The 20,473-nt window shown below is 39.9% G+C and overlaps 1 pseudogene; it reads left to right on the top strand.

Moving 5' to 3' along the window:
- The first annotated feature begins 587 nt into the window (after positions 1-587).
- LOC121321675 overlaps positions 588-20,473 on the top strand; it is a 39,956-nt pseudogene continuing 20,070 nt past the window's right edge.

Below are 20,473 nucleotides of genomic sequence, written 5' to 3'. Positions count from 1 at the left end.
CATTCTGATTCCATATTGTAACACAATAAAATGTGGAAAAGTCCAAGGGGGTTGAATGCTTTTGAGAGCCACTGCAAGCATTAACAAAGAGGGGCTTTAATACATGTTTGTAGATAATTTCTTTCTCCTGCTAGTCTTGCTTCGAATTTGAGCCCACTTTATGGACAGCCTCCCTGATCTTAGCAGGAAGTATATGGATAGTTTACACTTAAAACAAATGTTGATCTTTTAAAACCGGACATTAGTGTGCAATAAAGTGTGCAATAAAGACTAGAAACTTAGAACACTAGAAAAAAATATCTGTAGTGTTACTGTTTATGGCTTCATACATCTTCTGACTAGCTTTCCAAACCCTTACAAGCAGAATCAGTCATTGAGCAATGGTGTAGTTATCTATCTCACAACCTACAGCATGCACTTTACATCCTTTTTAAATAACCACATAGTTTGTAATGTAACATTTTATCAGGCTACCAAGCCCATCTTGCTTGTGTGTGTGTGTTTGCATGTCCTGTGGTTTTGTTACAAAAAGGGACTGAGGATGAGGCAGTTAAGAAAAGAGTTTTCTTAACAGTTAGACTGTAGAGCAAGAGCTCGAAGCCCGAGCAGGCAGTGAGTGAGGACAGCGAGTGGGTTCCATTTCATTTCAAGATGCCTAGTTACACAGTAACAGTGGCCACTGGCAGCCAGTGGTTTGCTGGGACGGATGATTATATTTATCTAACGCTAATGGGATCTGAGGGCTGCAGTGAGAGGACCCTCCTGGATAAAGCACTCTACAATGACTTTGAAAGAGGAGCAGTAAGTTTTAAAACTTTTTAATGCTTTTTACTAAATTATTGTACTGAAGTGAAGAATGATTTTGGGCGGGGAGCTACTCTTGTGTTCATTCATTAACTTCATGCCTTTCACCTGTGGAAGGCTGGGGTTCGAATCCTGCTCTCGTTACAACTAAAACTATGAGAAAAGTCAAATATACCAATGTTTCAGTGATGGACCACCACACAGTCTAGTACACTGTGTAAATGTGGCACATGTCGTGGCAAAGTTCTTTGGTTGCCACACATACGGAAGTCAGTGATCCCACAGTTTAAACTGACACATGAAACTAGATAAGGGCATTTTATATCAGAATCTGGGGAGGCGTCTGTTTTTACTTCTGTATCTAGAACTATATTATGATGACACAGTACGGTACCTAAAACTAAATAGTTGAACATATTATGAGAAACTGTAGTCGGGGGGGTGGGGGGTAATCACAGGAATACATCCCCCAGAATGACACGGGCTGAAAAGCCCTAATTTGTTTCTTGTTTTGTTAATCATCACTCGTACCTGGTAATTATTGTAAATTAGTGCCAGGCACAGGGTTTAAAAGGTGTGCAGACAGTCTGTTCTGGGCTGGTGTGTGTGTGTGTGTGTGTGTGTGTGTGTGTGTGTGTGTGTGTGTGTGTGGTGTGTGTGTGTGTGTGTGTGTGCCTTTTTGTATTATTTGTGAAAAACTGTGTTTTTGTTTGTTTTTAACAGGCAAACAGCTTAGCTGTCTTGTTTTATAGTTTAGAGTTTCTCTTGTGTTTAGTTAGTGCTCGAAAAAGAGCTAGGTGTTAATTTTAGTTTTGTTTAGTTTTATTTTTGTTAATTAAAAATAGCACGTTTGTGATTAAAAATCAATTTCTTGTGTCCTGGGTCATGATTTTAAAGGGGCAATGAACTGGGAGAGGAAGCCCCGTTCACAATACCCCACCTAAAGTCCAACTTCCACTGCCTCAAAGTGGCAGGAGGGTGACAACAGGTTCTCAAGACGAAGTACAGAGGGATCCCCTGACTCTGGCAGGTTCAACCATGCTGTGAAAGCCTGAGTAACATACTCGGCCAACTTGGAAGGGGCACTCACCAGCCTGTCTAGCCAGCATGGTGAGTTATGGCCAACAGAGACAAAAATATGGCCTTCATTCCCCAATAAAATCAACACTAAAAAAGGGGTATATCAAGGAGATCCAATTTCCCCAAAGCTCTTCACTGCCACCCTAAAAGACATTTTCAAAACACTGGATTTGGAAAATAAGTGGAGCCTACTTGAATCACCTACAATTTGCTGACAACATATTTACAACGTGCCCAGAAGAATTACAAACAAGAATACAAGAACTACGCAAGGCTAGCATCAAAGCGGGTGTGAAAATGAACCTGAAGACGACTCAAGTCATGTTCAAGAAACATACCACGCCACAGGCAGTAGAAGTCAACGGGATAAAAAAAAAAAATAAATACATGCAAATAAAAGTATCCCTGTTATTTCATCTAATTTGTAATTTTTTTTGTACAAGTGTATATATTTGCATTATTTTTTGCATTGCATTGCACTCATTTGCATGGAGCCCAGTAAAACATGAATTAACACATTGTTGGAAGTTAGCTGGTTAACTGGCTGCATTACTGTGCTTTTTGTTTCCAGCAAAATATCAGGCACTGTGAGGGCTGACAGCTTTTCCCCTCCAAAGTGTTTAGTTTAGACTTGAAAAGGGACACTGAGTTACACAGAAATGGCATAAATGGCTGAAATTATATTTTGTAGTTATCTTTTGCTGCAATGTCATATCTCACCTGGTGGAGACTCACAACCTTTACTGTCACATGACAACCCAGCAATATCTACTCTGACTAATGAACGGTATATAGCATATGTCTTGTTATAGGAGACTACAAAGGCCAAAACACTAGACATGTGACAACAACAACTAGCTTATCAAAAGCTGTAATCGTAGCTAACAAAATTGTTTCATAAAGCATTCCTGCCTTAAACATCCATTCATTATGTCATATTCAAATCTGCAGTTTTGAAAGAAACATGTTAACATTTCGAAACATATCCACATATAACTCTTGGATAATGTGGTACTATCGATTTGCAAGCCATGCTTTTAGGCTGGCTTGTTTTCCTGGTTAATTTCACCTGGATCGTGAATTTGTTCCCACCCCTTCACTGGCTTATTTCCTGTCCACAGTCAATTGCCTTCCCATATTGACTGGCATGCTTTCAGCCAGTAACATGCTTTGCCCTGAAGACACTGCTGAGGTGAAATGAAGTCAAAGTAACAAACGGATAACCTGTGAATATGGCATAACAACTGAGTGCTCCTTTAACCTAAATTAGTACAGCTGTCATGTTTTAAAATGAAAACATGTGTGCTATAACACAATTGCACATTTGAGACCTAATTTAGCTAATGAAAGTACAAAACAGATAAGATTTATGAAATTATTTTGTTAGTTACAATTACTTTAGTTTCCTCTGTTTACATACTAAATAATATCATATAATCAAAGGCAGTAGTGATAAACATAGCATCCAGCAAGAATACACTTAACCCTATTTTAATAAAACATAGTACAGTGTTGTAAAGCATAGTGGAAGCATTTTAAAGCATTTTAACTACACTTACTGTAGTAAGCTAAAATAAAGAAGCATCCTACACCATACCCAGTTACATTATCTTACATTATAGTTTGTGGTTTTATTCTGAATGTACTTGTTTATCACATTACCAGATGAAAGTGATAAAACCCTTAACTATACTCAAGATCGTAAAATAAAATCAATTGTTCTAATCACACAAAAATGCTGTGTTTTTGCAGTAAAATGTAATGTTACTAGTTGACACCAGTTACCTGTAGTTTACCAGGTGCTTTCAGGGTCTGTGAAACCAATTGTAAGAAAAAATGTCAATGTATGATATTGAGTTTGTGTGAAAAATAAGATCAAATAAAATAAAATTTAAATAAAATAAAGAAATGTAATTAAGTGGTGCAATACAGAGAGGGTGTGTTTGGCTAAGGAAAATGTCAGTGAGCAAGACATCTCGGGTTTATCTCGTTTTCTACCTTTCTGTTGAAGGTCATTTAAAGTCTTGTTGTTCTTTTTCAGGTCGACTCCTATGATGTGAACGTGTCTGAAGATGTTGGTGAAATTCAGCTTGTGAAGATTGAGAAACGGAAGTACTGGGTTCAGGATAACTGGTACTGCAAGTACATCACAGTGAAAACCCCCGAAGGAGACTATGTGGAGTTCCCGTGTTACAGATGGATAGGTGATAACGAGGAGATTTTTCTCAGAGATGGGACCGGTAAGACCTTGCCATTGAACTGAAAACCCCCTGATACCTTTATCAATAATGTATGTAGTTCACCATTGACATAGCCCCTCTCAGCCAGTCACTGTGATTAAATTAATAATAATGAGCTGTAGATGACCTGCCTAAATACTGTACAGGGCTTCTGCAGAGTGTATAGGTGCAGTTTATTCACTTTTTGTAGCTCATTTCCAGATAGACAGTTGATGTAGAGGGATGGGGTGGGGGGAGGGATACTATTGCAGATCTGTAAATTGAAACTGTGTTACACAAAACATCATTCAAGATATGGTTAACCATAGAAAAGCACTTTAAATGCATACTATTTCCAAGAATTGGAAACGCATGATCAACTGCTACCTTGCAAATGTACTATGGGAATGAATCAAACAACAAGGAAAATATAAACACATTGAAAAGCCACCAAAGTCTGTTTTTATCATGCATAGAATAATAAACTACAGAAGAATGCACTCAGCTGTCTAAATATGACTATAGGCTGTAATAAGCCGAGTTTGAATCCATTACACAGCGTGGTAAATTCTAAATGTGAAGAAGGGGCTCATGCCTTTTACTGTCTCTGTTATTTACAGCTAGGTTGCTGAAGGATGATGTAACACAAGTTGCAAAACAGCACAGGCGCAAAGAGCTTGAGGAGAGGCAAAAGATGTACAGGTAAGATTTCTCATTTCTTTAAGAGTGCTCAGCTTCTGTTCCAACTATCTTTCAATCTCAACTTTATTTCAATATACTATGTTCTATTTGGCTGTTTTTGCACACTTACCATAGTTATCATTACCCCTTACCAAATGATCTTCAAGTGCAATAGGAATGTAATGGTTTATTAATAAATGGCTGCGACATACCATAGGAGAAGCCATTGGAGCCATTAGACAGTGGTATTGGTATATATATATATATATATTTTTTTAGAGCAAGAAGCAATCTGGGTTAGAAACGTCTGAAAGGGTCAATCGTCTTCTGTAGTTGCCAGGACGTTCCCAGTCTTTTTTGTGTAAGGTCACTATTAAAGGATATTGAGTCGATATCCGAGACCTCATAAACTACAGTACATGTAAAACCATGCTGGTTATATTGGTGGGCCAAAAGGAAGTAAACCACCCGTTGTAATTCCTTTTCTCTCACCATCAAAGCAGAGAGGAAAAAGCTTTTTCGCTGTTTTATTCTAAAGATTTACTAAAAATTATTATTTCTCAGAAGGAATGATTCATGATTATTTCACTGACTGCATGTCAGTAAAATGCTGAATTGTATTAGGCTGCTGGAAGCTCCTGTAAGCTATGTCACAATGGGGGAATTGAATACTTTCTCTGAGTTGTATTCTGCATATGATTTATATTACTATTTGGCCCCACCTTGTTGAAATATACTCAAGATCCCATGATATACCATGGTAAAATCACTGCAAAGCATTCATTTTTTTTTTAGCAATTACCATTTACAGTACTTTCAGCATTTGTGTATTTATGTATCTTTAACTATATACGTTTATATTATATTTTTATGATGTGTGACAAAATAAAACCTCAAGCGACTTGACATTTAAAAAAAATGGTTTTAAAGGATGTCCAGTACAGTAACTCTCACATGTGTTTGCAGGAAAATTATCTGTATGTTTGTGTAATTAAATTCTCTGAGTTAATTTCCCTTTCCCTTATTCTGAACTAGAGGAAGTCAAACCTAGTTATTGAAACCTAATTGTTTGGACATTTCACGAGGCATGAGCTGGGGATAGAGATAGGGGTAGAGATAGAGCAGAAGAAGCAGAAGGGAGCGGTTAGTAGGACAGAGTGCCGGCTAGAAAGGACTGGACCTAGGATAGAAGAGCAGGCGAGGCCCACTCTAGTAGCAGACCAGCGAAGCTGGACATGGAAGCTAGGACAGAAAGTGGTCACTGACTGAGGGCGGCGATGCCGACACGAGCCCAGGGGCGAAGGACCCAGCAACCGAAGACAGGATACAGAAAGTGGTCACTGACTGAGGGTGGCGATGCTGACACAAGCTCAGGGCCGACGGACCTAGCAACCGAAAGACAGGAAACAGAAGTGGTCACTGACTGAGGGCGGTGATGCCAACACAAGCTCAGGGCCGAAGGCCTAGCAACCGGAAACGGGATACAAAAGTGGAAACTGACTGAGGGCGGCGATGCCGACACGCTCAGGGCCGACGGACCTAGCAACCGAAAACATATATGAGGGTTATGACTCGTGGATCCGCCCCTCAGAGGAAGATGGTCCCGGAAGACTGGGACACGAAAGGAGATAGAGAGGGAGAGGTACCCAGCATCTGAGACTTCTGTAAAGGGGCGCTCATTAGACCCCCAATTGGCCGGGACCTGAGATAAGAAAAAGGCATAGAGGTTAGTATGGGACTAGAGCATGAGCAGCCACGTCCCGAACTGAGACAGAGTATAGAACTGCCTTGAGTGAGGCAAGATAAGCGCAGGAGCTGCGAAAGAACAGAGTGTGGCCGGGGGTCCGCTCTGACTCACACGGTGAGAACCCCCCTGAAGGTCAAGGGTTAGCTGAAGCAATGCCCTGAGGTTGGGGAAGTGAGATCACTTGCCCCCCAAAGGATGGACCCCCGGCACTCCACCAAATCACCCACACCATGAGACAAACAAAAGAGCACATGCCAGCGTATAACATAAACAAAAGACTAGAAGGACAAACGGGACAAACAGGAGAATGGTTAGTAAATTTAGTAGGATATGACTATATGTATACCTGCTGCTCAGTGGAGATGAAAAAACCCCTTGAAGCTAATTAGGGGAAAACCTCTAGTGGCTCCGGCAGACAGGTAGCCCCCACTTCAGGCATACTATCAATTTTGGAATAGGCTGCAACTATGTCAGAGGGAGATGAATGAACATAAGAATCCACTGCAGAACAGGACGGTGCCCCATGGTCTTGATCAGGCTCTGATTGATGCTGGCCCTTGCAGCGGAGGTGGCTGCATCGATACGGAAGGAATGGGGTAAATAGCTGAGGAGGGAGGCCTGTCCTTGATGTTGCTGAAAGGGCAGAGAGCAGACTTGGTCCTTGAAAGCTGAATGAATGGATCGTACCGGAGTTGGTCTGTCTTTGAAGTGCGCAGCCGAAATAAGAAAATAGGAGTTGGAAATAGAAGAGAGGTCACATAAACGAATATCCACCGAGGGGAAGCAAGAAGCTGAGGGAACTGTTAATTCAGAGCTTCTGAGAAAGCCAAGGTGGCTGTGAGGCAGATGGTCTCCGTGAGTAGATCCTCGTAGGGGGAGAATCGGCCGAAGAGTAGAGATGATTCTAGCATTTTTAGAAGGAGCAGCTATATCAGGGAAGGATGAATGAATGTAGGAATCCACTGCAGAGGAGGACCAGTTCCCCCACATTCATGATCAGGCTGGGGGGGAAAGAGGAGAGTCGAGGGGGGGGGGGGGGGGCCTGCTCTGGAGGAGAGGGTGGAGAGGAGAGAGGTCTTCTTGGAGGAGAGGGTGGAGAGGAGGGAGCTATGCAAGGAGGAGAGGAGGGAGGCCTGCTCTGGAGGAGAGGGTGGAGTTGAGGAGGGAGGCCTACTCACGAGGCGAGGGTGGACAGGAAGGAGGCCTGCTTGGGGGGAGGGGCAGAGGAATGGAGGGAGGTCTGCTCGAGACGAGGTGAGTGATGATAGGGGTGAGAGGAATCAATGAACAGATGGTCTGAGGAGGGGAGTGGGGGGGGGTTCCTGCTGTGGAGATACCTTGAAAAGGGAGATAGGGAACTTGATACTTGACGTGTGAGTGGGCCAACCGCGCTGAATTGATCCGTCCTGAGGTTCGCAGCCAAGTGATGGAGTAAGCATGGGTAAATCATTGTAGGGGGGGAGTGGCTTTTCAGAAGAGTGGAAATTAGCAAATGGAAAATATATTTTGATATAGACAGACGGGAAGGTGAGGCAGGAGGAAAGCTCTTAAGAATCCCACAGAGGGTCAGACAGAATGTTGAATATGGAGAGACTGGAGGGAGTTGGAGAGAATTCCTAGCACGGACCATGAGAGCCAGGTTTTGATTGAAGGGCTATGATTATTCGAATCTGGGTGCAGGGGATTGAAGACGCTGAGCAGGCTGTAGAATAGGAGCTTGAACAAGGTGGAGGGCTGCAGACATGTAATGCTGAGCAGATTGAAGGGGGGTTACGGAGAGTAGGTTTCAGTTAAATAGCATTTGGAGAAGCTGAGGATTCTGGATGGGGGTTGTGGAAAATGGGACCAACTGACTGAACTTGGATACTGAAAGTAGAGACAGAAGAAGAGTTGGAACTGAGGGCTGAGGTGGTAGCTGGACTGAGCGAACATGAATCGGCTACTGGGGAAGCACGGCTCCTTTGCGCCCCATGTTCTAGAAATGAGGGCAAAGATGAGATGCCGCCTTTCTATGTGTTAGTTAATACAGGATCGATCAGCGGTTTGCTACTATCATTTCTGCTTGAAATGGAAAAGGTAAACTCACATTCAGAGATTTGGGTTTCGCAACGCCAGTTATTCTCTTAATAGTGGAAATCCTTAACTCATAATCAAGACAGATTTCCAGTCTTGTACCACATCTCAAACCAAGTATTAATGCTGTAACATTTGGGAGGAATAGGATTGCTGAAGAAGTGCCCCGTATTTTGATTAGATGGAGATTAGCCTTAGCCTTGATTCTGGGAATACTGCCACGATCTGCATATTGGAGGAAGGCTGGAGCATTGTTGGCTCTGGAGAAGTGCAGCTGCAGACTTCAACAGTAAACTAGAGCAACTTTGCAGCTGCGGTAGTGAACAGATCTGAAGAGGGAGTGGAGATCTGCTGTAGTGAGGAGCAATTAACAGTAGAGGGCGGGATCTGCTGAACAGAGCAGAGGTCTGAGGAAGAAAACAATGTAGTGCTGTCAGTAGTGTGCAGAGGCCCAGCTGTGAGAACAGAGATCTGCTGAAGCGGAGATCTGGAATAGAGACAGAGCACTACCATCGGTAGAGTGCAGTGGTCTGGTGCAGAGAGTAGGGATCTGCTAAATGCAGTAGATATTGGTCTTTCGGAGTTAAGGCTGATTTAGATGGAGCCAGAGATGGGGCTGCTTTTGGGCAGAGATGAAGATTGCAGAGACCTGAGACTACTGCAGAACCAGAGAGGATGAAGGATATGTTGCTCCAAGGTGTCTACAAAACCTATTGATTGGTCAGAAGCATTTTATTGTCTATTGGGGGTAGGAGGACATTGACTGAAACATTGATAAGTCGTAGGACATGGTTCCATGACTGACTAGTGGCTCGCGTTGATGAAATGATGACTTTTGATGAAGCTGGTCGGACTGGAGGAGCAGCGCCATATGAGAAAACACGAATCTGGGAACAGGAATAAGTCACAGGAATGGATGTGTGATGCAGGAAAACAGGACGTTACTATGATGGTAGATACTGAGCATCTCAAACAGCTGAGTAAGGTTGCTTCATGACCAGGTCCTTAAAATCCTTGTCGGTGTAGACAACAATTGCATACTCTTTTAGATTATAATATCTTCGTTACATGTTTTAGGACAGTCAGTCATGTATATAAATACATTAACGCAGTATGTAGATGTCACAATTCAACGAGTTGAACGAACCCTCGTAGGTTGTAAAAGCCCAGCAGCAACCAAGCCAGAAAATTGCAGTACTGAAGTAGGGAGCTCGCAGTGCAGATTAAGCTGCCTGGTCACCATGGTTACTTTTACCACTCCCCGCAGTCACGCAATGAGGGCGTTGACGTGGTAGCCACGAACTGAGAAGCACTGGTGGAAAAGTTGAAAAACAGCAGTGTTGTTGAATCTTGTTGTGACGAGTCGAAAGCACAAGCCGCCACACGGCGAAACGGAGCACGAAACTGAATGGACAGGTCCCTAAAACGTTGAACGTAGCCAATAGAAGTTCAGGGAAGGATCCCGTGGAGGAACAGTAATTTTGCTGGCTCTTGGAGCGGAGGAGGGGCGCTTGATTGCAAACGAAGAGTGAAGGAATGTTCAGCTGACAGATCTTTATGGTGGATTAAATAGAGGAGCAATGGCAAGGCAAACGCTGACGACGGGAATGTCGATGTCTTGTTGAAGGAGCTTTAGAGATTTAAGTAGAGAGCCAGTTTGTCTAATAAAGATGCGGACGAGATGAGAAATTGAGCTGCGGTTTGAACGGTGCTGTTGCTGGGCTGGAAAGAGCAGGAAAGACTAACTCTGGAGCTCCTGCAGTCGAAAGGAGAAGCTGAATGATGAGAAACAGCACCGGAGCAGGTAGGAAAATATCTGATAATATCTTGGGAGCGCTGCGCAGAGAACTGACCTCCAGTGAAAGGCAACAAAGTATAGATTAGCAGAGAAACAGGAAAAGACGGCGTCTGAGCGTGTGCTACAAAAACGAAACGCTAAACAGCAAAAGGTGAAAGTGATCAGGGCTTAAATAGTAAATAGGAACTAATTGACAGGAAACTGGAAACCCCCTTGCTACACGCCTCCTGAACTTACGCAAGCTAACATTTAAACACATAGTTTCAAATGCCGTCTAATGACACATTGGGCACTTTCCACAACAATGAAAGACTTTTTTAAAGGAATAGTTAAAGCCTACTTATTATAATTAAACTTTGCAGTTCATGAAACTGTTTTACAGAACTGTTTAACTCCAGGTAATGTTTATAAACTCTCTGCAAAAAAAAAACAGGGCTCATAACTACAAATACCACTTAAACAGACTGTGTAAATATATATTTTAATAACAATTGCAATCATTAAGCTTCCTTGTGATTTAGAAGCCCTCTCTACTGAAGGTTTTTCACATGTTTTCCTTTCTTTCTTTTTCTAAGATGGATAGAATGGCACCCAGGTTTCTTTCTAAGTATTGATGCCAAAACTTGCAAGGATTTGCCTCGCGACATTCAGTTTGACAGCGAAAAGGGAGTGGATTTCGTCCTGAACTACACCAAAGCGTAGGTATTGTACATAGGTGAGGACAATCAATCATGAGAGCGCAGTGGTCCGGTGAGAGTGTTAAAACATAACAAAATATTTGAAACTACTACTGCAGGCTGAAGACACAATGATGTGGATTGCAGGTCGAGTCATGCAGTCAGAAGGCATATGATTGCGTCGTGGCTGTGCGAAGTTACAGAGTTTCTTCACTGGAGATTCCACAGGGAGTGTCCTATTAGCTCTGGATATACCAGGAGTGAATCTACAATGTGTCTGATAAATGAACTTCAAAGTTAAAGTAAAGGCTTGCAAACTAAACTACATTCAGAAATAAAGGTCTTGCAAGAACATTTTTATGCTAATGTGAGAGTCTAATTAGTAGCCTAGAGTATTGACTGTTGAAGACATGCAGCTCATGGAAAATATGTATTGTTGTCTTGCATACATAGCAACATATGTACCAAATCTTTTTAGTATTCACAAATCTTTAACACCTGAGTTACTCTATTTGTTTTTTAATGGTTAAAATATGTGTGATCAACTGTTGGCTTTTTTTTTAAATAGTCTAAAAAAGTCTCATGAATAAACTTGGCTTTAGATACATGTGAGGGTTTAGATATGGTTACATGTTTAGATGGTGACAAGATTTTAACCTGCGAATATTGAATAGCAAGTGGGTCTTTGGAAAGGCAGAAAATATGGGTTTAATATTCACTCTGAATTATATAAAAAAGAAATCAAATTTGGAGTCACTGTTGTGCCTGTCAACATCTTTTATGTGACTTAAAGATATAGAGTGTCTATGCAAATGCAATCATATCACTTTAAACAAATGTGGCAAAAACATACAGTGAGAGCTTGATAAAAAAAGATGCAGTCAAGAGCAATATCTGTAGTAAGCATATTTTCAGACATCCAGCCACCCAGAAAATCAAAAACTTAGACTGCATACAAAAACATAGCAAATGAAATGCAATGAAAAAACAATTGTAAAGTGTTACATGCTGGTCACAAAAATATAGGATCCAAATACCAGATGGGTGATATAGAACTAGAACATGCTCACCAAGAGAAAGACCTTGGTGTAGTAAAAGACTCCTCAAGCACACGGGGATACAGCCAAAAGTCCAAGGAGATTATGATAAGGTTGTAAATGTCACCACAAAGGGGCATTGTGCCCTGGAGAGTCTTAAAGAACTCAATCTGTTTTGCCCAGAACAAATGCAATGAACTCTGACATATTATGATAATGTGGCTGGCAAATTGTAGTCGCATAACCTTTTTTTTAATCTCCAAATTATGGTCATTTTGACTTTACAAGGTAAAACAAATCCTATAAAACTACAGACACATGCTGGTGTGTTTTTTGCAGTAAATGTCTGTAAATTTACAGAACAAGTGGATCCATGTTATATGCAAGCCAAGCGGGGTGTTTATGCTGAATTTCCTTTTTTTATTGACACAGGATGGAGAACCTCTACGTGAATCGTTTCATGCACATGTTCCAGTCTTCCTGGAGTGACTTTGCAGACTTTGAGAAGATCTTTATTAAGATCAGTAACACAATATCAGGTGAGGCACAGTTCAGTGATACAGTATTAAAATAAACATGCATCTTAGTATGTGTGAATAAGCTTTTATCTATGCTGGTGAATCTCCTAGCATATTGTACTGATGATCTCTCTTGGAGCCTGTCCATTAGTGTCCATTTTTTTATCCAACATCACTGTTTTATTTGGTTGAGCACATATATGTTTTCTATATGTTACAACAGAAACTGTTAAAAATAGTAATGGCTGCATAGTCAGCAAAATCTGTGTTGGAAATTAAGGAAGCCTGAGGGACCAAACTGCTGCCTCAGGCACTCCAGAATTTCATCATTGAGACACAGCAATACTATTGCTCTTTATCGGCACTTAGTTAACCCATTCTTGGCAAATCCATTATTTTCCCATTACCTCTGCTATGACAGTGTCATCCCTTGTCTCTTTTTTATTACAATAAATTGCAAATTGCATTAGTCACTCTCACTCTTCCCCCATTTTAGGAGTTGCTGGACCAACATTTTGTGAAAACTAACATCATTTTTCATTTAGTTTACGAGCCACAAACAGTGATAAAGACACTTGTCAAACCTTTGTCTATGAGACTAGAACTTCAACTGAATGCAATTAAAGAAATAGAAGTGGGCAATACTGGTCCAAGAGGGGGAATAGTTAAAGAAATAATGAAGTATTGTATGACATGTGAGATATTCGGTTCACAAAAATGTGCATGGGTACATAATGAGTTCTGAGAATACCCATATAAAACTTTAACATTTACTTTTTTGTTCTTACTATGTTTTCACTACTTTATTATTCCATTTTACTTTTACCATGGGACACTGTTGTAACAGCATTTGATGTCTGCAACAGGGATTTGTGGCGTGTGTGGGTCGCCACTGAACAATACTGAGGCAGACACAGAGCATTGGGTGTTGACACACCGCACAGTCAGCCTGATTTAATGAACACAGGTGCTGAAACTGGGGTACCTGCAGTGGTAGCCTTAGTGTCACCTTTAATAAAGAAAAGAAAACAAAACAAAGCTAAAGATAAGTTTGCCACACAAGCTGAGCGCTTAACTAAATTAGCCATCTTTGTTTAAACTCCATTGTGCGAGTATCACAAGCCTTTAGTCATTGGAAAGACAGAATATGCTTAATGTTCATTCCGAATATAAAAAGAGAAAGCCCAGTCTTTAATTTTTACATGACCTAACGATAGGCAGTACTGTTTCTGTTTAATATGGCATCTTTCTATAAGCAGTAGAGTTCCAGATGCAGTCAAGGGTAAGCACTAATGCAATAAAGAAAAGAACCTTGGTTGTCCATCTGTTAGACTGTTGGCCTCATTGTAATCAAGTAATGTATCTAAATGGTGCTTTTATATTTAAGGTGCTCCATACTTCATATCCCAGGAAATGTCTTCTGGTCTAATTTGGCTCCCAAACTGTAGCAATAAATAGAAGCAACCTTGCTTTCCATCTGACAGAAGGGTTAACTAAATTAACTATCTAAAGTCTGATACTGTATTTAAACTGAATGCTATTACTCATTACTCACTTAGGACCTGAATAGAGGTTTAGGTAGCCAGTTATTCTTTTTGATTGCCACACAAATGGAACCTTAGTGCTCTAGATTTGCCACTGTATAACTGGCAATTATAATTTGTTTTCTAACAAGCACATGTGGTAACATTAAATCACTGTTATAGTCTCACTGAATAAAATATAGACTTGGTGATAATACAGATTTCCTAACGTTTGTCTTCCATTTCAGAACCAGCGTTGTCAAGCCACAATTTTAATTATGTTGGAATTTCTAAATGTACTTTCATTGTTCCCTTCTGCATTTATATTTTAAACCCATCTCCATTATCCTCAATAGTAATTCCCAAGATCAAATTGAGGCCCCATTTGACCAAAATAACTATTGTTCAAGGCATTGAAAACAATATGGTTGGAACTAAAACCTGAATTAGAAGGGACAACTTTGCCCTCCCATGACTGTAGATTCAAATACAAAAATGATAAGCATTACAGCATATTATTATATCGTGTACACATGTAAATGTAATTTACATGTACATACAAAACCTGAAAGTATCCATTGGCACCTAACCTTATCAATCATTAAGGTAGTCATCCGGTTGGTTAAGAAATACATATCAAATAATGACATAATTAGAGGCCAATTACTGAGATCTTTCACCTGACTATCTTAGCAAACCTGTAGCATGGAGGTGATGCACAATGCAGGCACTTTAATTTGTCCACTAAAATCCAGCTGACAATGCCAATACTTTGCATCCAGATCCCACGGCCGCCTCCAGGGGGTGCTTCCTCCCTCCCTCTATGACATCAATCCTGGAGAAACAATGAAAACAATCGGTTTTCACTGTCTGAGCGGAGATAATTCACACACCCAGCATTCGGCCCCTCCCTACGAGACCTTTAGTCTTCTGACCAGGCCACTGATACTTAACTCTAGATGGTGAGAGCCTACAGCAGTCCATCTTCTTTGCAATCCTTCTGGAATGAAGGAAGAGAGAGCAGGTAATACAGCAGTCCATCTTCTCTGCAAACCTTCTTCTGGAATAGAGAGAGAAGGCAAGCCTTGGAGACAGACAAAACTACAATGCATCAGCACTCATAATACAATAAAGATATCTTAAAGTCCACCAGTATACTTATTCCATTCACAGTCCCTATGTACTGGAGTCATGTAACAGATAACAATAATTAGAACAATATCATCCATCAAACAGGACGCTTACATCAACAACATGAGTTATACTGGCAGTCCATTGTGAAACAGCATTCTCTTACTCTGTGCAAAGAGCACTTATCTTTCTTTTCTGTGCCGTAGAGTGTTCACTGCATTTAGTTGTGCCATTTTGTTTCCTTCTGCTTCTCTTCAATGTGTTCATTGTTTAGGCTCCAGCGCTGCTTCTTTTCCTTCCATGTCCAAAATGGCCGATGTCCAGTTCTAGTGTGTTCCCCCCATGTTCTCCTTACCTGTTCTTTTGGTTCCAGTTATAGGGGTAACTAATCAAGAGGTGCTGATGACTTGCACCTACAATTAAGGTCCCAATCACTTGTAACCGTGCCTGTGATAAATAATTAAAAAGATAAAACACATACATAAAACTCCTTATTGGAGTCTCCCTTTGGTACATAAAACATATAAATTTAACCCCTTATTGGGTTCTCCCTTTGGTTTTAAAAATAAATAAAACACAGTGTAAAAAATGTAATAAATGGTGCACCTAAAACAGTATACAATAAAACCGACAATGAATAAAACAATTAAAACTTGACAAAACGTGACATATATTTTTAATGAGTTTTGCTGGTTGTGTCAAACTACAAATGTTGTAACAATGTGATTAGATAGCCAACGTTTATTAACGACATAAGCTGACATTGACAGTATACTGTAGCTGATTCGAGAGATAACACCCCCTAAAGGAAGTGCAGTAGTCCACCATTTGTGAACGGTGGCTAGAGTTCTGCTCAGGTCCTGGACAATTTAAATTGGGCCAGTAATACTTACCTCTCAACTACAGAACTTGCATTTACATTCAATTCAATGGACTGAGATGCCAAAGCGTTAAAGTGGTGGCCAACAGGATAGAATCCTGGCCCCTGTGGTTGAAACAGGTAATTAAATACAGATGAAACCGCTTAATATCATGATTGCAGTGCAGGCATAATTTGGAATATAAAGCGGGTCATGATGTAAACCGGGTTTCATGTTTGCCTATGACAGCACATTACAAGTGCGAGAAGAAAAAAAAAAAACAAAGAAAACTAACGGTGAATTAAAGAGCAGTGTTTTAAAGTTGTACATTTAGTCATTCTTGACATTTAAACAAATGCATATGGTTTACTATTATTATTTATTTTGATTTATTTATTTATTAGCAGACACCTTTATCCAGTGCGACTTACAATTCTTACATAATATTACAGTACAAAGTATTATATTACAAAATACCACATTGTAAAGTATCACATTTTGGAATATCACATTATGTTTTGTATCATTAACTGGAAAAAACAGTTTGTGTCATTATCTAAAAAAGCATGAAATGTCAACTGATGAGTGCCATCAATTAAGGTTAGCACCTGGTGTTTTTTTTTTTTTTTTGTAAAAAAGAAAAACTTTGCTGACCTTGGTGTTTTCTAACTGAACTGTAGCCCATTAAGACCGCCCATGCAGCATTTGACAGGCTGCACAAAATGTCGGTTTATCAGTCAAGATGATTATTGGTTGTAATTTGCATTGGAAGTTAATTCTATCCTGTGGCTACTTAGTAAAGCCCAGCCACGCAGCATGTGACAATAAGAACATAAGAACATAAGAAGGTTTACAAACAAGAGGAGGCCATTTGTTTTTTTTTTTTTTTTTTTTTTTTTTTTTTTGTTTTTTTTTTTTTTTTTTTTGTCATAAGAACATAAGAACATAAGAAGGTTTACAAAAGAGAGGAGGCCATTTAGGCCCATTTTTTTGTTTTTTTTTTTTTTTTTTTTTTTTTTTTTTTTTATTTTTTTTTTTTTTTTTTTTTTTTTTTTTTTTTTTTTTTTTTTTTTTTTTTTTTTTTTTTTTTTTTTTTTTTTTTTTTTTTTTTTTTTTTTTTTTTTTTTTTTTTGTTTTGTTTTTTTTTTTTTTTTTTTTTTTTTTTTATCTTGCTCGTTTGGTTGTTAGTAGCTTGTTGTTCCCAGAATCTCATCAAGCATCTTCTTGAAGGATCCCTTGAAGGATGTCAGCTCAACAACATTACTGGGGATTTGGTTTCAAACTCCCACAATTCTCTGTGTAAAAAAGTGCCTCCTATTTTCTTTTCTGAATGCTCCTTTATCTAATCTCCATTTGTGACCCCTGGTCCTTGGATCGACATTGTCAGTACCTTTTAGAAATTTAAATGCTTGAATCAGATCTCCGCATAATCTTCTTTGTTCAAGACTGAATAGATTAAATTCTTTAAACCCAGAATAATTCTGGTCGCTCTTCTTTGCACTCTTTCTAGAGCAGCAATATCCTTTTTTAACGAGGTGACCAGAACTTAACACAATATTCTAGATTAGGTCTTACTAATGCATTGTAAAGTTTTAACATTACTTCCATTGATTTAAAATTCAACACTTTTCCCTATATAGATCCAATAATTTTGTTGGTCTTTTTCTTTTAGCTTCCCCACATTGTCTAGACGAAGACATTTCTGAGTCCACATAAACTCCTAGGTCTTTTTTTACAGATTCCTTCTTCAATTTCACTATCTCCTATGTGATATTTATAATGCACATTTGTATTGCCTGCATGCAGTACCTTACACTTTTCTGTATTAAATGTCATTTGCCATGTGTCTGCCCAGTTCTGAATGCTGTCTAGATTATTTTGAATGACCATTGCTGCTGCAGTCGTGTTTGCCACTCCTCCTATTTTTGTGTCACCTGCAAATTTAACAAGTTTGTTTACCATACCAGAATCTAAATCATTTAGATGATTTATTTCCAGCTATCCTTATGGTCCTTGTAAGGTGCCGGCAGTACCCCAGAAAATACCACAGTTTTGGTCTTGTCTTTTAATTCCCTTCCTAGCTCTCTGAATTTGTTTTGCAGGGATTTTGGTCTGTCTATTCCAATGTTGTTTGTACCGATGTGGACGACTACTGCTGGGTTGTCTCCTGATCGTTCTTGGAGCCTGTCCACATTCTCAGTGATGTGCATGACAAAGGCTTCCGGAAGACAGCACACTGTTGTTGTAAGGGGGTCCAGACTGCACACTGAACTTGCTGTGTTTCTCAGTATGGAGTCCTTGACAATCATGACCTCCTTTATTTTTGCTGCCTGGCCAGGACTGTTTATAAGGTCTTAGATGTTGTTCCTTTCATTCTCTTGATGTTGGTTTTGATCATCTAAGTTTTGAAGTGGCTCAGATTTGTCTGATGTTTTGATTTCTTTTGGTTGTGTTTGACTACGTTTCATTTTTCTCTTTTTTCCTTGCTCTGCCTACCTGAACCCAGCTCTTTTGACCCTCTTCTATCTCCTTGGTGGCTTTCTGTCTGTTAGAGGTGTAAACTTCCATGAATTGTGGGTGTGCCAGCTTCTCAAACCCCTGTTTCTGTCTCATTTCCTGCAACTCCATTTCTAGCATACTTAATCATTTAAGCAAGTCTTGGATCGTGCGGCACTTTACATACACTTGGCTTAGCTCTGCTAGGTTTTCTCGGATTTCCCGCATCATGCAGGTGTCACAGATTACTGTCTTGAAGGCCATGTTAGTCATTTTTTATTTATCTACTATTTTTTGTAAGTTTAAAGTTTAGTTTCTGCAGCTGTCAACCTCCTTTCAATCTGCTTCTAACTGCTCTCTACTTGGCCCACGGAATACTTCTCCCATGCTGTCGCTGTTAAAACTTCCTTGCTTTTGTGTGCATATTTTATGCTGTTAGCGCCGCCCCTCCCCTTGTCTCAGAAAGGTGGCAAATTTGAAATCAGCTGCTCTGAGCTCAGCTTGTTATCAGAAAAAGACACTCAGCTGTTAGACTTTAAGCTGCAGTAATTTCCCAATTAATGAATTTTCTGATTAAAGCAGTTAAAGGTTAAATTTCTCCTTACTGCTTCTAAGCAGATTTGTGAGATGATATTTATAGAGATATGGCAAGTGGTTTTTGAAAAATCATGATAATAAACGGGGCATAATATTAAGCGAGGTGATATAAAACAAGTTCATTTGTATCCATGTTCTTTGCAATATAAGCTATCCATGTATGCTGGTTTGCAGGACATGTGATTCCAAAGTCACTCTGGATCCTGGGAGAGTGGTTGTGGTTATGAGCCTGAAATTAAGGACACATTTGAAAAAAAAAATAGGGACCAGTGCTAACATGGCTAGTGCTAAGAAAAGCAAATTTATTTTAAAAACTTGGTTCGCACTACTTAAAGAGAACTATTTGAACAAAACTAAATAGCAATACAGAACGAGTTTAACTTGTAACATTCAGACTGAAAAACTATGTGGAAACATATGAATGATTAATCGATCATCAGTCGTTGAGAATGCGTAAAGTCTGATTATCAATTTTGATTTGACCCATCATTTCTCATCCCTAGTCACTGAGTTTCAAGTTAGAGTACTGAATAGTTTTGAATATCCCTTTATGAAGAACCATGGAAATAATAATATTTCCCCTTCCCCAGGGTAATTCCCCTTTTGTATTGCTAATAAATAATATATTTCATGGTATTTGTAATTTTTTTTAAGTGGCCATATAGAGGCTTCCTTCTTGACTAAGCACATTGACATGTACTGTTGCAACTCATTCATGAGAAGGTCCCTGTGGACTATGTGGCGGTCGTGGTTTACAAGCTGTGGGCTTGGTGTTCACATTGTAAAGGCCAGAATAATGTTGTAAACTCTCTGGATGGTTGCTTTTGATGTACTGGCAGTATGTAACATCAAGTTCATCTTTTAAAGTGTATACAGTTTAATTAATCTCACACAATGTACAATATGTATGCATGAGTATACAATAGTACAATTTTTTTGATTCCCCTGGATTAGTTCTGCTGTTCAGTCATTGTGACCACCAGTCAAAGCAACCTTTTCTGTTGCTCGGATTTATATGTGCTTGTGACGGAGAGCGAATGAATCCGAATCAACAATCTCCCTCTCGACCGGTGAGGGCACTGTACAACAGGAGCTGCGGGCTTCCTACTGAATTGTTGGGCAGTTCATCCCAGGGACAGTCGGGAACTGGCCATTCAGGAAGAGGGCGGCGTTAAGGTACCTTGGGGTCATCGCCCTAGTAAGGTGAGCGAAGTTTCAGTCATGAATTGGAG

The sequence above is a fragment of the Polyodon spathula genome, chromosome 10 (assembly GCF_017654505.1).
Source record: "Polyodon spathula isolate WHYD16114869_AA chromosome 10, ASM1765450v1, whole genome shotgun sequence".
In the NCBI taxonomy this organism is placed as follows: Eukaryota; Metazoa; Chordata; class Actinopteri; order Acipenseriformes; family Polyodontidae; genus Polyodon; species Polyodon spathula.
The sequence above is the reverse complement of the archived record's forward strand: the minus strand, read 5'-3'. Positions and strand labels throughout refer to the sequence as shown.